At 41.1% G+C, this 5,000-nt stretch overlaps 1 protein-coding gene across 1 annotated transcript in view; it reads right to left on the reverse strand.

Moving 5' to 3' along the window:
• Positions 1-4,315: 4,315 nt before the first annotated feature.
• Positions 4,316-5,000, reverse strand: part of Flo1 (flotillin-1) — a gene marked incomplete in the record, with an annotated part of 54,357 nt that continues 53,672 nt past the window's right edge. Inside the window, 1 exon segment of the mRNA XM_070133842.1 lies at positions 4,316-5,000. This exon segment is cut by the window's right edge and continues 2,172 nt beyond it.

The raw sequence follows: 5,000 nt of genomic DNA on the forward strand, positions 1-5,000 counted from the left end.
AGAATCCACTTGGAAATCTTGGTCAGCGATGGGTTCTGTGCTAATTGACTCTTAGCTAAATTGGAAAGTGGAATTTTGTGGGGGGAGGGAGGGAGGGAGAGGGTTCTCTATCTATTTTCTTTTTTCTCTCGATTTTTTTCCCCCGTTTGTCTGTCTGTTTGTTTGTCAGTCTGTCTGTGTTTCTGTTGGTTTCTCTCTATATATCTATCTATCTCTATCTCTTTTGCTTTATTTTTCTTTCTCTTCTGTTCTTCTTCTCATTTATCTTTCTTTTTTCTTCATCTTCTTCCTCTTCCTCTTCCTCTTCCTCTTCCTCTTCCTCTTCCTCTTCCTCTTCCTCTCTCTCTCTCTCTCTCTCTCTCTCTCTCTCTCTCTCTCTCTCTCTCTCTCTCTCTCTCTCTCTCTCTTTCTATTTCTGTGTAGTTTCCCAACAGAAGGATAGTTAGCCATGGATTATCAAATATTTTTTTTGTGAAATTAGATTGAATTGATATATTTTACGAATGATATTCAGAAGAAAGTAAACAAACTATTAATACGTTATCGTCCGAACGCGGCGATAATGCGTAATTATCCGTTACGAACGCGGGCTGTCATATCACAAAGATATAGACGGTCGACCTCGTTTTAGTCCGAAATTTACGATATTGTCTCATTGGATCATCAGCCTACTGAACGCATAAAAATGGCAGTCGTAAAACGAAAATATAGAATGGTTTAGAATCATTATTAGATGGAAAAAAAACAGATACCGCTGCCAAGGACTGGACGTGTTTAGGATTGGCGCCAAGTATGGGACACTTAATGGCATCCGATCCCCCGTCTGAGCGGCTCTGATCCTCCTGGTTATTGTAAATGAAGAGAGGACGTAAATTCGAGGCAGAATATTAAAATTTTCGTGTCACTTATTCTTTCTGGCTTGTTTGTTTTTTTCTGGAGAGGGATTTCTGTTTATTGTTTTATTCATTTTCTGTTGTGTCGCTTTTCTCTTTTCAATGCTTTTCTTTTCGTTTATTTTTTCTTTCTTTCTTTTTCTTTTCTCTTCTTTACTTCTCTTGTCTTCTCATTTCTCCTCTTCTCTTTCTTCTCTTCTGTACCCCTCTCCTCTCTTCTCTTCTCTTCTCTACCCTCATCCCCTATTTCCTTTTATTTCCTTCTTTTCTTCCTCCCATCGCTTCGCCCCCATCCGTTCTCATTCCATTCTCTCCTTTCCTCGTTGTCTTACCGTTCTCTGTTCCAATTTGTTTAATCGAAGTCCCCGTTTTCCTCTCTCTCTTGTCCCACCCTATCCTCCTCTCTCGTTTAATTGGTCTTCTTTCTTCCTTTTTCGTTCTTTTTTCCTTTCTTTCTTTTCTTATTTCCACTCCTTGCATTCCTCCTCACTCTTCGTTTCCTCCTTCCTCTTGTTCCTTCACTCCTTTCCATCTTTATTATTTTCCATCTTTATCCCTCCTTTACTCTTCCTTCCCCTTCTGTCTTGTCTTTGCTCTCCTCCTTCATCTTATCTGCCTTCCTCTATTCTCTCTTTCATTCTTGTTTCTTTTTTCACACACTCTCCTCTCCACTTCTTTCTCTCCCCTTCTTAGTTTCTTGGCTTCTCTCTCTTCCTTCCCTTCTCCTTTCATCTTCTTACTGCCCCCTTCAATCCCCTCCCGCCACCTTCTTTTGTCCTTTCTCTAACCCTGTTCCCTCTCCTTCCATTCCCTTCCTCATTCCTTTCCTCCTCACCCCTATTCTCTTCCTTACTATTTTTCCCCCCATTTTTTCCCCTTTTCTTCCTTTCCACCCCCTTACCCATTCCTTTCCTCCTCACCCCTATTCTCTTCCTTACTCTCTTTCCCCCCACTTTTTTCCCCTCTTTCTTCCTTTCCACCCCCTTCCTCATTCCTTTCCTCCTCACCCCTATTCTCTTCCTTACTATTTTTCCCCCCATTTTTTCCCCTTTTCTTCCTTCCCACCCCCTTCCTCATTCCTTTCCTCCTCACCCCTATTCTCTTCCTTACTCTCTTTCCCCCCATTTTTATCCCTTTTCCTCCCTTCTCCGCTCTCCCCCTCCCGCCCCCCGTCTCCTATTCTGTTCACCTGAGTGATTCATTTTCCGGAAAAGAAAGGCGAACGCGGAGAAAGATTTAATCCAATTTCGCGTCACATCACCTCATTTCCAACGAGTTATTTCCACTGTGCGACTGACGTTGGCCGAGGTATCTTCAACGGGAATCTAAATTGTTGCCATAGCAATCAAATCTTTTATTTTCGTCTTTTTCTCTTTTTTTCTAATATCTTTTAATGTGATTTCTCTTCGTTGTTCATTTTATATTTCTTTTCCTGATTTTGATTTGAAAATATTTCCATTCTTTATATTTTACTATTATTCTTGTATTTTTTTTTTTTTATTCGTAGTTTTTATCGGAATTTCATTCTTTTCATTATAACTTTCTTTTCAAGCACTAGTTTGATTACTTTTTTTACTATTCATCTTTTTTATCCTATTCATATTCATTCTTTTTTGTTGTTTTTGTTTTTTGTTTTGTGAGGTTTCCAGCTTCTTTAAATGCAGGAACACAAATCACGTTTGTTCTGGTAATACATATTAGTACTTTTTTGCACCCCTTCCTCTTTAACAGGGATTACTTCGACAGCAAAAATCGAAAAAAAACAAACATTCCGAGTATATACCATGAAAGCACAAATTCTCGACTTCCACGTAGTTTACCTCTTCAGAAAAAAAAATCAATATTTCTCATATCTGAGGTTTCAAGTCTGTTAGGTTTACGTCCAAAACTCAGTTTAAAGTTTTCCCCTCTATTTTCCCTTTACTGGTCCCCTTATTTACTTTTCTTCCTTCCTTTTCCTTCTTTATATCGAACCTCTTTTTATTTTTTTCCATTACTTTTCCTCCTTCACTAGCTCCGCTTTAGCAAGGTTCTCCGTCTCCCAATTTCCAACCTTCTCTTCCCCTTTCTTCCTCCTCCTCCTTCGCTAAAGCCAATCTTCCCTCTTCCTTGGACAGTCGTGTCGTCTCCCCCCTTTTCCATAAAATATGAAGGGTCGTTCAAAAGCGACCGTACAGCCACGTCTTCGGGTTCTAAAACTTGTCCCCGGAACACAAACAAAACTAAGTCTGATTGCGTGTAGATTGTTCAGTGCCTTCTGTTAGTAGGCAGGAGGGGCTGTGTGATCTTGTAAGGTTTTTCTTTTTCTTTTTTCTGCCTTATACGAATCTCTCTCACTCTCACACTCTCTCACTCTCTCACTCTCTCACACTCTCACACTCTCACACTCTCACACTCTCACACTCTCACACTCTCTCACTCTCTCACTCTCTCACTCACTCACTCACTCACTCACTCACTCACTCACTCACTCACTCACTCACTCACTCACTCACTCACTCACTCACACTCACTCACTCACTCACTCACTCACACTCACTCACTCACTCACTCACTCACTCACTCACTCACTCACTCACTCACTCACTCACTCACTCACTCACTCACTCACTCACTCACTCACTCACTCACTCACTCACTCACTCACTCACTCACTCACTCTCACTCACTCACTCACTCACTCACTCACTCACTCACTCACTCACTCACTCACTCACTCACTCTCACTCACTCACTCATATGCGTTTTATCTCGTTGGTGCAATTTTGTTCGGTCTTGTTTTACCTGTTATTTGTTTGCCTTCCTCTTCTGTTAATCTAAAGCTTCTCTTATGTGTGAATGTGTAAGTGAGGGTAAGAGAGAGTGAGAGAGAGTGAGAGAGAGTGAGAGTGAGAGTGAGAGTGAGAGTGAAAGAGAGAGAGAGAGAGGGAGAGAGAGGGAGAGGGAGAGGGAGAGGGAGAGGGAGAGGGAGGGGGAGGGAGAGGGAGAGGGAGAGGGGAGAGGGAGGGAGAGTGGGAGTGGGAGTGGGAGTGGGAGTGGGAGTGGGAGTGGGAGTGGGAGTGAGAGTGAGAGTGAGAGTGAGAGTGGGAGTGGGAGTGGGAGTGGGAGTGGGAGTGGGAGTGGGAGTGGGAGTGAGAGTGAGAGTGAGAGTGAGAGTGAGAGAGTGAGAGTGAGAGTGAGAGTGAGAGTGAGAGAGTGAGAGTGAGAGTGAGAGTGTGAGAGTGAGAGCGAGAGTTAGAGTGGGAGTGGGAGTGAGTGAGAGTGAGAGTGAGTGAGAGCAAGAGCGTGTGGAAAGTGCAAGTGTGTTATCCATTTACCTTTTGATTGATTTACTATTCATTTATTTCTTTATCTCCGCTTGAATTAAAAGAATTAATCCAGGAATCAGCATGTGGAAAGAGGATGCAAAAAAAACTAAAACAAATGGTGTCTTACAATACTGCATTTGAAGCATCAGAAGACAGGAGAATAGTTTGAAGTTAAAAATCTTGATAAAACATCAGAGGGCGATTGAAAACTCAAGTGCCTGAATTTCTGCAGAGGAGTGACAGGAAAAGCAAGTGACCCGAAGATCACTCTTCCTAATTTCTAAATATCTCTGCTTTAATCTTGACATCCACCATATCGGTCTCCTTTACGAAACCCAGGCAGTGAGAGAAACAGTAGATTAGAGGTTGACAACCGATGTAGTAAATGACATAAGAGAAATTTTCTTTTTATCTACATTTCTATTGCTAACATACACGTTATACATTATTTTTCTTTTTTCCTATCAAACATTCCCCTATCCACCTGGATATTCACTTGTATTTGCCCACATAGAAAATACAAAATGACCTATAGATTATGAGATGACTGGACATTACGATGTATTTCCGGCATGCAACATTCAACAGAAGTGTCTATACTCTCTGCATAGCAATATATTCATTCATATTTTGCACAGCACCATTTGCTGTCTTTTTTTTTTTGAAAACTGCAATTAAAACTTAACATCTACAAGGACTGATCAAGACAATATCTGCATGACTTGTTATAACCTATGAGGATGCCAAGAGAAATACAACAATGTTAAATCTCATTCTATGATGTTAAAAAAATAAGAAT

Source organism: Penaeus vannamei, chromosome 19 (assembly GCF_042767895.1).
Source record: "Penaeus vannamei isolate JL-2024 chromosome 19, ASM4276789v1, whole genome shotgun sequence".
Classification (NCBI taxonomy): Eukaryota; Metazoa; Arthropoda; class Malacostraca; order Decapoda; family Penaeidae; genus Penaeus; species Penaeus vannamei.